General features: G+C 48.3%; 2 pseudogenes; both read right to left on the reverse strand.

The window, feature by feature from the left end:
- Nucleotides 1-8,034: 8,034 nt before the first annotated feature.
- On the reverse strand, nt 8,035-8,333 carry LOC125999061 (developmental pluripotency-associated 5 protein-like; annotated as a pseudogene).
- Nucleotides 8,334-9,528: 1,195 nt separating this feature from the next.
- On the reverse strand, nt 9,529-10,882 carry LOC125999062 (zinc finger BED domain-containing protein 4-like; annotated as a pseudogene).
- Between the last annotated feature and the right edge of the window lie 2,035 nt (nt 10,883-12,917).

The raw sequence follows: 12,917 nt of genomic DNA on the forward strand, positions 1-12,917 counted from the left end.
ACAGGGAACCAGCACCCCACAAGAAAATCTCAAAAGACAATGGGCAAAATATAGCTCCATCATAAGTATAAGACCTGTATAACACTACCTCTTTACCTGATCTTCCCCAAATATGTCTCCTGCATCACTTTGTTCCTTTAATTACTTTTTTATTTCATTATTTTATTTTATTTCTTTAAATCTTTTTTCTTTATATATATGGGAGCACATATACTTTTATTTCTATTTTTATCTTTTTTGGGAGTGTGACCTGTTCTGTTTTCTTCTCTCTCCACTCCCAAATGCACCGGCAATATAATGTAGCACCATTTCTTCCTGCAAAGGCACACTAAAACGGGGGAAATGTTACATATAAAAACGAGCTCTTATCTACTAGGGATAAGAACTCATACTTTTTTACAATACAGGGGCATCTCCCATCTTGGAAATATGTCATGTGCACCCAACTTAGTCCCCAGGTGATTAGACACTGACAGTCCAGCCTGGAATCCTGGATCCCAGGCATAGAAACCACACAGTTATTCACAACAGTTACAGGAGCCAAAGCCCATCTGGGACATCCTAATACTTCTCAGACACTAACGTGTTCCAGCTCTAATATAATATCCTGACAATGAGAAAATTGGGAACACCTTGACCTAAGAGCAGGTTATCCTACCTCACCAGCTAACAATAAGGCAAAATCAGATGACTGGCTGATAGAACCATGACTGGGCAGTATGTATCCTGGGACCAATAAGAAAAGCCCTAGTCTAGGGTTTGATCTACGACCTGCACAACAACCATGATCTCTAATTCCAGAGGTCTGACTGAGACAATAGCAACTGATTGGCTCTTCTGGAAACATAACGAAAGATGCTATGCCAGGCTCGATCCTAGGATCAGCGCAAGGACCAAGACCACCAACGGCAGAAGATGGATTAAAATGACAGTGAGGGAACAGAACTTCTAGAACCACAAAGAAAGACTTCATCATAAGTTCCATCCTTGACTTGTGCAGAGACCAAGATCTCTAGATACAGAGACCTGATTTTATCATCCAGGACGGAGCAGAAGTCTTCCATACACCACAAAAGCACCAACGGGAGAGTAAATGAACTAGAAAGGAGTCTGTAGTTAATCCGATGACAATATACTCCAAGGGTGGAGAAACCCTGTATCTTTTAGGCCAAGAGAATTCCTTTTCGAATGACTCCAATGTTTACTGTGCCTATGCAGGAGGGGAAAAAATGACGAAAAGCACAAAATAATCTTTTTTGTTTATCTATCTAGTTTTTGTTGATTTCTTTGATTTGGTGTGGATATTGAACTTGTCTCCATATTTATTTATTATTTATTTATTTCTTCTTTTCTTCTTCCGTTTTGTTCTCTATCATGTTTTTTTATTTCAAGACAATGGCTATTATGTGGTGCCTATCTTTATTGCTGTAGTGCTCACTGGAGATTTTATTTGATACTTGTCATACTGTTGTGGTGTTTCACCTTCTTTTCCCCCCTCGTCATTCAAACCAAGAATGAGAGCCTCTAGAACAGGGGGTCTCAAACTCGCGGCCCACGGGCCATTTGCGGCCCTCCATACAACATTTTGTGGCCCGCGGCCGGCCTTCAAATATTGCAGTATTTACGATTATTCACTTACTGAATAATCGCAATAAAAATTGCATTAGTAAGAAAAAAATCGCATTAAGCATTCGCATACCCCGAGCAGTTTCGTTCGGGGTATGCCAATGTTTAATGAGACTTTTTGCGATTTTTTTCTTACTAATGCGATTTTTATTGTGAATTATCGGTAAGTGAAATCCCATATGTGGCCCTGCCTCACCCCGACTTTGCCTCCTGCGGCCCCCAGGTAAATTGAGTTTGAGACCACTGCTCTAGAAAGACTCCACCCATTTTGGCATATTTGATTTTTATCCCATTTTATTACTTTTCTCTTCTTCAAACAAAACCACATAACTTGAAGTATCTAGTCCCGCCTCCCAAATAGAGGGGGATATAATGGAGGTACCATGACCAAACAGTTGTAAGATCACTAAGTAGTAAGCTAGGCACAGAGGGGACCACTCATTCTAGCAGCCCCGGGGGTGAAGGTGGAGGATATGGAAGGCAAGATGGGAACAGAGGTGGAGGGAGGACAATTCTGTGATGGAAATTCCCCTGATCCAATGTTAATATGTTCCTAAAATATTACTGTGAACGATATGTAAGCCACTATGATTAAAATAAAATTATATTAAAAAAAGAAATCAGAAGGAGAGAGATAGAAACATAAGAGTTTCACTCATCTGTTGGAATTAAGAAAAATTAAAGACAATCTTGTAATACTACCCAAAGACAATAAACATGAGGACTGGAAGTACTGTCTCATGATATGAAGCTTACCACAAAGATTGATGAGTGCAGTTAGGGAAACAACTACACTAACAACTATTATGACAATGGTAGTAAATGAAAGAAAAAGAATGCCTGTCTCAAAGCCAGAAATGCAACTATAAACATGTTTGTAACCATAGTGCTTAAATATATTTTATAATAAAAAATTAAGAACATGGAAAAGAATACAAGACAATTTCTCATTCTTTAAAGCGACAAGACTTCGAAAGTGCCCTATCATGTCTACACTCTACACCCACCCATACCTCAGCATGGAACCCTATTTGGTTAGAAGGTCTTTAAAAATGTACCTAGGGACCCCAGAGAATGGATCAGTGGCTTCAAGTTGGGACTAATAACCTCCACATCTTGAGTTTGAATCCCAGTGTCTCCAAGAAGTACTCTCCTACAATTCAGTTGTTTGTGATCCCCAAGGAGAAGAACCTGGGAGCTGCCTCCGTGGCTTAAAATGTTCCAGCGCAAGTGTAAGACAAGAATTTTAATTCCGGGCCTGAACTCTCCAACTGGGTGGCACATGTTATTAAATTCAATTAGACTTTAGGTCTATCTTAATTCATGTGACTTGTTTTCCTACAAGGAGAGGACATTGAGGTTGCCACAAACCCAAGAGAGAGGCCTGGGATAGGACCCATCTGTCCGGCTCTCAGAAGGAGTCCTGAGGACCCCATAAGCCAAACTTTGAGATGATCCATCGCTCGTATTTAGCTGCCCCCCTCGCCCCAATAACAGTCTGTGGTACTCTCTTACAGCAGGCCTGATGGTATGAACACACATACCATCAAACCACTCATTCCAGTGTTTGTTAGTGATTTATATTATTATTATTATTACTCTTGGCTCTGCACTCCGAAATCGCTCCTGGCTTGGGGGACCATATAGGATGCTGGGGATAGAACCCAGGTCCGTCCTGGGTCACGTGCGTGGAAGGCAAACGCCCTACCGCTGTGCCACCGCTCCGCATCCTGGGCCCTTTTGTAGGCTGGAAGTTCTGTATGCAGGTGGGAATCAGAGCAAGAGGGCAGAGACAGTGACTCTCGTGCTATGGCCTTGCCCACTCTGCTGAAGTGACTGTGACCCAGAAGGTGCCAGGCTTAGAGAACACAGATGCCTCTGGGGTCCAAGGCTGATGCCAAGGCTCTCTTCTCACAGAAGCACTGGTAGGGCATGACAAACATAAACCAAGTGGCCATCTCCAGATGTATTTTGAGGGGCTGTGATATTCACAGGAGTGACCGATGCCACGGTAAGACAGTGATGTGGGTGATTCTTAAAGGAGAATTATAGTTTTTGCCTCAGATCCCCAAACAGCCTCACCCCTTCACTCTGTGCCTCCCTTCCAGATGCCATTCCCTTGGGGTCTGTCTCCCACACAGCCACTGCCCTGCATATAGGCCTCCTTATTCTGTCTCATGCACATTATCTGGGCTCACAAAGGTGGGCCACCTTTGAGCATGGAGAAGTCACCCCTCTCCTGCTTTGATTCTTGAATTCATTGAGCCACTGGATTCATTAATAACTCTTAATGCTTTGGGAGGTGTTTAAGCCATACCTGGCAGTACTCAGGGGATACTCCTGGCTCTCTGCTCAGGGATCATTCCTAGTAGGGTTCAGGGGACCAAATTCTGTGCTAAGAATTATGTCTAGTTTGAGCAGATCTGTACAAGTTTGTACTGTACCCAGTATTCTATGTCTCCAGCTTCTGGATGGTAGTTTATTTTGTTTTGTGAGTTGCGCTGTTGTTGATGGTTTTTTTTTTTTTTTTTTTTTTTTTTGGACAGGTCAGACAGTGATGCTCCGGAGTTAGTTCTGGTTAAATTCTCAAGAAATACTGGCTCTAGACTCTAAGCCAAGCTCTACTGTTAACAGACCCAGAGCTCTCAAGGAGAGATAGTTTAGTCCTAGGGGGGCTGGGGTTTGTCAGGGTTGTCACACACCATGGGTAGCTAACAGAGCCAAAAGATCCAAATGACTAGGCCTCGAGTCCCTCTAGCGCAGGGGTGGGGAACAGGATTTTTACCCTCACTCAAAATGGCAAAATGCAATATGTGTTTAATATATTATTGTTAAAATTATATGCTTTTGTGTGAGTGTTTGTCTGTTTTGGCAGGTCACTGCGTGGTGTGGCTCTCTGATGCTCACAGTTGAAAATTTTGGCTCTTTGTGTCGAACTTGTTCGCCACCCCTGCTCTAGTGCATTAGTGCTTTGTGGCTAAGAATAGTCTTTCTTAGCCAGTGAGTGAGCAGTGGACACTTCCAGAACTGATGCCTCAAATTCAGATACGTCAAATTCCATAGCATGAAAAAAAAACTTGTACCACAGCAAAGCCAAACCAGGTAACAATTTTCCTCCCCATTTCACACCCAAGTGTTCTCTTCCCTGAAGCACTTATAAAACCGATCATGTCTGAGGAATTTTGACCCAGACCTTGAAAGCCTCTAAATCACCCTTTTTTAAAGGTCTCCCAGTCACAACACCAAACACTGTGTTAACCTCTGGTATAGACCTGTGGCTTCACAGCAGAGTACAGCCAGGATAGCCCAGTGGCCTCATTTGAAGGGGTTACTTCACTTGCTTTGTCCCAAACAATCTGTGGGCTCAAAAACTCTGAAACCAAATGTTACGGTTTCATAAATATTGCTTACTATTATCCATCCTGTCAAGGATTTTTTGAGCTTGTATTGGTTCATTGCATTATAAAAAGAAAGCCAGATTTAAGCTGTTAAATATATTCTTTGGGGGGAGGTGAGCAATAGTACAGAGGTAGGGCATTTGCCTTGCATGCAGCTTAGCCAGGACATACCTGAGTTCAATTCCCAGCATCCCATATGGTCCTCTGACACTGCCAGGAGCAACTTCTGAGCACACAACGCCAGGAGTATCCCCTGAGTGCAGCCAAGTGTAGCCCCAAAATAACAGCAAAATTCCTTTTGGATATTTTGAATTTAACTCCAGGTTCATTCAGCCAGCCATCTGGAGTGGTGGGAATCAAATCTGGGTCAGCATTCTGCAAGGAAAACGCCCAACCTGCTCTTCTATCACTGTGGTCCTCTATGTTAGTTTAGAACTACACTGACTGTTCTCGACTGTCACTCACCCACTTTAGAAATACTGAAGTAGAGGGCCTGAAAGACCAACCAGGATATCAAACTATCCTGGTCCACACTTTCTACCATCCAAGTGGCTTCAGAGTCCTGCACTTTGGACACAATTCTGGGTATGACTTTGGAGACATCTGTCTGCATCCTACCTATGATCCTCTGGGTGGCAATGCCTTGTGATGGCTACCGAGACACTCTGTGGCCTGGATTCTCCTTCCCCTGACCTCATCTTCTACTTAGATCCTCTCTCTCGTGGCTGTAACCAAGATGGCCTCCTTGGGAACTCTTGGAACACCTCAGAAACACTTGTGCTTTAAGAAGTTTTCCCTAGCTGTTCACTAGGCCTAAACTAGAGAAACAGTTGCCAACCTCTGGGGCTAGAGAGATAGTACACTGGGTGAGGAATCTTGCCTTGCATATAGTTTATTAAAGTTTAATCCCCATTTGCTCCTCCAAGGCATCAGGTGATCCCTAAGCAAAGCAACTGCCATCCCCACAGTGCTATCTCACTGGCCCCTACCAATGGTCATTCGTATGGAGTATTTCAATCTGGTCCAAATGGTCTAAAATGCACAGTGTTTATCTTATAGTGCATAAATTATATTAGGATCATATTTACTGGGCAGTACATTTGAGCCCAAAGTAAGACGTTTACTTTTTCCCTCCTTTTCCTTTCTTTTGATGGTGTAGCTTTGTTGGCCAAAGGTAAAGGTCATGTGCATGCTCACTGAGGTCAGACACTTGAGTTGTGGTGTTCACACTTATATTCACTGGGCTGGCTCTCACTCCTGTCCATAGCGGTAGGGTGTTTGCCTTGCAAGTGGATGACCTCTGCCAGACCGGTGGTTTGATCCCCCAGCCTCCCATATGGTCCCCGAAGCAGAAGCAATTTCTGAGTGCAGAGACAGGAGTAACCCCTGATCGTCACCAGGTGTGGCCCAAAAAGCAAAAACAAAAACAAAAAATAATAAAAATCACTAACAAACACTGGAGTGAGTGATTTGAGGGCATGAGTGTTCATTTCGTAGAGCTGTTGTAAGAGAGTACCACAGACTGCTACTGGGGTCTGAGGGGCCTAAATACCAGAGATAGATCATCTCAAAGTCTGGAATTTGGAAGACTGGCTTACGGGGTCCTCAGGGCTCCTTTGAGAGCTGGGCAGGAGGGTCCTATCCCAGGGCCTCCCTCTTGGGTTTGTGGCAAGCTCCATGTCCCCTCCTTGTAAGGAAGCAAGTCACATGAATTAAGATGCACCTAATGTCTCCTTGGATTGAAGAGCAGCAGTCATATCCTGGAAGTGCCAGAGTATGCCTGCGCAGTGCTCTTCACTCCTTTTCCAGCACAACTCGCTTGGCCTGTCGCCTGATTAGACTCCCGGGATCTTGGCAGCCCAGACACCTGCACTGTCCTCGGGCGTCAACCTCACCTCAGCACCTCCCCTTTCGGCGTCCGGAACCCTCCTGCATGGCTGCTTGGATGAACGGTTGAGGAAGGGCATGGCAGTCCCCGTGTCTTTCTGGGGGAGGGGGCGCCATGGCTCCTTCCACAGGCAGGATGTTGCAGAGAGTGGCCGAGTTTGGCCTGACTCTGGCCGCAGAGTGAAGGTCAGTGCCTGGGCAGATGGCAACAGTCACACTGGCCCAGGGTTCTATCCCTGGACACACTTATACTCGCTTCCTGGCTCTCGTCCCTCTGATTTCACATGGATGAGCTCAGTGTAGGCCGGAGTGGTAGTACAGTGCAGTGGGCAGGGCGCTGGCCCTGCACATGGCCCACCTGGTTCTGTCCTCTGTACCCAGTAATGGTCACCTGAGCACACTACTGAAAAAGCAAGACGCCTGTTTGTTGTCAGGGTGCAGATGCAGGGGCTTGGCTAAGCCCCAGATACAGGATCCAGAATTAGGATGCTGGGCCTACACCCCAGGGGCTTGAGTTGGTTGACTCCCTCCCCTTCATTTGTTTCTCACGTTCATGGGGCCATACCAGAGGTGCTCAGGTGTTTGCAGCTGGTGGTGCTGGGGGAATCTATGGGATGCTGGAATCTAACCCCTCTGGGCCACTGACAATCAATCGCCTATACATGCTGTACTATAGCTTCTGGTCCTCAGACTGATTGGGGGGGGGGCTTTTGGGCCACACCCTGTGACACTCAGGGCTTACTCCTGGCTATGAGTTCAAATATCGCTCCTGGCTTAGGGGACAATATGGACACCAGGGGATTGAACCCTGGTCACTGCTCCGGTCCCTCCCATTGATTTTTTAAGGCAGTACCAACTAGTTCTAAGTTTCTGGGGAAGGATTAATTTTTCCCAACAATCTAGTTAATCGAAGCATATTTATATGTACATATAATTTTATTTTTTAACTTGTAACGTTTGTGAAGAAAACTACAGCATGACTCATGTGACAAAGACAGAGATGCCTAAACAGAACATTCTTTGATCAGGACAAAACAGTTTAAAGCAAACCAGATCCCTTCCAGCTCTGCCCACAACCTGCTGTGCACATGCAGCTCCTGGATCCGCTGTGTGCAAGCTGGCTTCACTTCTTACCAGGGCCTAATTCGAGAGTCTGCATGGCTTCCTCCAACCTGAGCATCCCTCTCTCTTGATGCTCTCGGTGCCATTCAGCGAGCAACTGCAGCATGCACTTGGTACGAAGCTTGGTTTATGGTACAAGCCATAAACCTACACTTCGATGATGCCTGAAGATTCCAGAACCTTAAACTCGAACATGACTTGGCTCACTTGCTCGAAATATGTGACACCGTGGCCTCCACGCAGGCCCAAGCTGGATTTCAGCAGCCTCCCAAAGGCTACTTCTTCCAACCAGGATGTCATTGCAGGCTTCAAACAGCATTGTCATATGTCCCGCACTGCTATGTCTCCAGCATCACATATTGAGAGCTTCCTTTGATTAGTGTCCAGGCACTGCCATTCATCTGGGGAGAAACTCACGGCCATCTCAGGGAAGGTTCCAGTGGCCAGTCTTTATTTTATGGACTGCAGAAAAGCCAGAGGGTCCGAGAGCTACCAGGGTCACCAAGATTTAGAAGCCTGTTCTCAAGACATAGGGTGGCCCTGGGTACTGGAATTGTGATGGTGCAGCCCATCTTTCCCTGTCTATTATTCCAAAAGAGCAGCAGAGAGGCAGTTTGCGTGATTCCCTGGCTGAGACCCAGGGTCTTTGTCTGTTTTGTTTGTTTGTTTAGGGGTGACACTGGGCAGCTCTCAGGGGTTCCTCCTGGTTCTGCCCTCAGAAGTTGCTCTTGTCAGGCTTGGGGGACCACCTAGGATGTCCAAACCGCAGTCTGTTTGGGTCAACCACATACAAGTCAGGCGCCCAGGAGCCTCTCTCTGATTTCACACCGATGAGCTCAGCGTAGGCCAGGAGTGGTAGTATTGTGCAGTAAGCAGGGCACTGGCCCTTCACGTGGCCCATGTGGTTTAATCCTCTGAACCCCACATTGGCCACCTGAGAACCCTACTGAAAAAGCAAGACATGTGATTGCTGTTGCTGTTAGGGTGCAGAGACATGGGTTGGGCTAAGCCCCAGATCCATGATCCAGAATTAGGACGCTGGGCCTACACCCAAGGAGCTTGAGTTGGTTGACTCCCTCCCTTTCATTCGTTTTTCAGGCTTACGGGGCCACACCCAGGGATGCTCAGGGGTTGCACCTGGTGGTGCTTGGGGAATCTATGGGATGCTGGGATCTAATCCCTGTGGGCCACTTACAAGGCAAAGGCCTAACATACTGTTAGCTTCAGGTCCTCACATTGATTTTTTGTGGGGCTTTTGGGCCACACTTGGTGATACTTAGGGCTTACTCCTGGCTACAAATTCAAATTATCGCACCTGGCTTGGGGGACCATATGAGCCTGGACTGGCCCAGTCCACCATGCTCTGAGGGCATATTCAAGAGATCCTCTGCAGAGACAATGCTCGAAGGCAGCCCAGAAACCTGAGGGCCAGCGTGGAAAGGCTGGGCCAAGCCACCCTCTTCAGGTTCCAGTAAGTGAGGAAGTTACAACTAGTTTACAATACCTCCTCCGCCAGGTAGGCCAGCACCATGTCCTCAAGCAACAGGGCAGTCCGGCAGCTCCCCACGTTCTCCGTCAGAGCTTTAAGCATGGTGTCGATGCCCATGGTCTCTTGAAACAGCATCTTGATCTTCCTGTTGAGGATGTAAATTATGGGGATTACCTGGCTGAGTGTGGACATGTGGGCACTCATCTCACAGCTAGCAGCCTTGAAGGGCTCAGGGTATGGCATAGAGGCAGCATGACCTCCCACTGATCAGAGCTGATGACCTCGTGAAAGTGGCTCTCTATGGTCAGCTCGTGGATGGCCCTCTTCTGCTCGATGAGCCCATCCAGCATGTGGAGTGACATGCTCCACTTGGACGGCTTGTCCTGAACAAGGGGGTACTGGAGCAGCGCGTACTCCATCTGCAGCTCAGCCAGCTTCTCCTTGCCTCAGGGAGATCGCTGCACCCACTCACACATCTTGCGGGTGATGCTCAGTAGGTTCTGGACTATCCTCTGGCTCTGGAGGGCCTCGCTGAGGATAAGGATGACAGTGTAGTTGAATGCCCTCACTGTGTCTTCCCTATGCTCGGGTTGTCTGTCACCGTGATGCCCATCTGGAGGCCGGTGGTGGTCACCCCGGTCTCCCACCAGTACTCCATCTGCTTCTGGAGGCTGTTGCCACGACAGCCATAGTCGACCTGAAACACATCCAGCAGGGCTGAGCAGTGGTGGTCCTCTCAGTGCAGCCGGACAGAGGACTCAAAGGTCACCCAGTGGGCAGTGAGCTTCAGGTACTCCCGGATCTGGCTGCTCATCCACACCCCTAAGGTAAAGTGGACCACGACACTCTCGGCATTCCTCAGGCTGCCCATGATGATGCGTTTCACACTGTCATACATGCCAGGGATGGCAATCCTGGAGAAGTACGTAGGAGAGAGCAAGGAGTACCGAGGGTTCAAGTAGCAGAGAGCCTGTTTAAGCCGACATTATTCACAAGCAAGTAGTGCTGGAGGTCCAGCCGGGCCATCATTTTAGCGATGAGATTCGTGATTTTTTTGGGCAATCGGGTGAGAATTTTCAGCAGTGCTCTTGGATGTGGACACGACTGTGCTCAGGGTAACAGTGGGACTTGGTGAAGAGGGCTGGGCAGTCTCCGGGACGTCAGTCTTTAGCACAATGCTGTGGAACCACTTTAAGTGCCTCAGGAGACAGCTGCTCCCAATGTTGGCCAGCTTCTTGCTCCTGCCGATCCTCTGGCCACAGTGTAAACAGAGCACTTCAGTGGGGGTCACAGAGCAGATGGAGAAATGATTCCACAAGGCTGAGGTCTTTTGGCAGCACACAGCCTTGAGACTGTCCATGGGTGCCAGTGAGAAGTGCTACCAGGCCTTGGAGTTTTGTTTCTTCATGACCGAGGGCTTGGTCCGGCATTTAGCACCTCCCTGGGATTCAGAGGCCACTGCACACATTCAGGCATCCGGTAAGGGAAGGACAGTGCCGATGGGGACACTAGGATCGAATTCCCCAGGGATAATGCCATGAATCTGGGCTCTGGTTTTGGCAGGGCCCACAACAGTGGGGGCCTCAGTGTGCAGGAGTGGGATGGCAGGATCACCTTCAATTTCCTGCAGCATGGTGGTAGGGACCAGGAGGCGCCTCTGGGTGCCATTCTCCAGGGCATCATCCTCCTGCAGTGTGGAGACATGGGCAAGTGTCCCCCCCCCCAGGGTTTCCTCCCAGCAGTACATGTGCACGGAACACACTTAAGGCTTCTTCGTAAGAGGGCAGTCACCAGCTCCTCTGCCAGCCTGTCGGGGGAGGGGTTCTTGGAAGTCCTTTGGGAGGATGTTTCCAGGGTGATGACAGGAGAGGAGGGGATCTGGTCCCCACCATCAGAGGGCTATGGTGGGAGCAGCTGCTTGGGGGTGAGGAGGCCAAGGCTGCCTCAGTGCCCTCCTCAGGGTTGAGCATGATGGGGTGCACATGCCTCACGTGCGTCATGAGGCAGCTGGTGCTCAGGTCCCTCTCTTTCTTGCCGTGGCCTAGATCCTTCATGCAGCCACTGCAGGTGGCTTTCGTGCTGTCCTGGGGGTGGGGAGGGATGAAGAAGTGCTTCCAGACTGGAGACTTCATTGGGGGGCTGACCCTGCCATCAGCCTGGAGGCTCTCGGTTCCATCAGGCAGGATGCTGCTGCACTGAGACAACAGGGACCCTTGCCAGGACATAAGAATAGAAATAAGCTATCAATTAGCCCAAATTGAACAACCACTGAACACTTCACTTACTTGCACTGAGACAACAGGGACCCTCAGCCCTCCTCGCTGGCAGGGCAGGAACGCTTTCCAGGGCTTGCCACACAGTGCTCACTCCTGCCTGGGCCATCGGCCTGCTCATCCTTATTGTCTGCCTGGTCACTGCCCTCCTTCCCCCTGAATCTTACGAGACAGAAAACCCCCTGCCCCTTTCTGTGGCGCCTGCCATCACTATTCCTATCCCTACCCCAGCAGCTTCACACCAACCTCTGGTGGTGGCCGATACCCTCCGTGCATGTGCCTCCCTGCCTGCCCTCACCCATCCCACGAGGCCAGGCACACTACCTCAGGCACACTGCACCCCGGGGGCCAATAGGAGCCTCAGACAGTCAGTGACCATGTTAACCCGAGGCTGTCGGAGCTGCTCTGGGCCTCTGCATACTGCTGCTGGGCCAGGGCTGCTGACGACTCCCCTGGGAGGGGAGCAGGACAAGCTCCATTCAGGAATCGCAGCTTGGTCTCTACAGAAGCTGTGGCTGTGACTTGAGCGGGGGCCTGAGCGTGGCTGTGGCACCCAGGTGCAGTGGCTACAGGGCAGCTGGCAGCTGATGTCAGTGACTCTTATTCGTGAGAACTCCGTCCTTGAAGCCTGAGTAGTGATGGGCTAAGAGGGTAAGACATCTGCCTTGCACACGGCCAACCTGAGACAGACCACGGTTCGACTCCCCAGGAGCAACTTCTGAGTGCAGAACCAGCAGCAGAAGTCTAAGAGCTGCGGGTGTGGCCCCTAAACAAAAACAAAAAGAAAAAAATATTCTCACTCTTTCTTTTATGGCCTCAACATTCCAAATGACTGCTGTACAGTTTCTTACCATTTTCAACTTCATTTTAGTTGTATGTATGAATATTTACTGAACCATACTTCATGATCTGCATAAATATCATGCGTATTAAAATAAAGTTACTTTCCTTCAAATAATATAAATATTCTGAAACTCAGATTAGGTAAGAGAAGAACAACTATTATGTTGGTATTGGGCAGGGGAAGAAAGTGAAGAAGATATATGTGATTTCAGGCTTCTTTTCACACACTCATGTAAAAGTCAAGAATGCTAAAAGAACCTAAGCAAGTGAAACATCCAT

The sequence above is a fragment of the Suncus etruscus genome, chromosome X (genome assembly GCF_024139225.1).
Source record: "Suncus etruscus isolate mSunEtr1 chromosome X, mSunEtr1.pri.cur, whole genome shotgun sequence".
NCBI lineage: Eukaryota > Metazoa > Chordata > Mammalia > Eulipotyphla > Soricidae > Suncus > Suncus etruscus.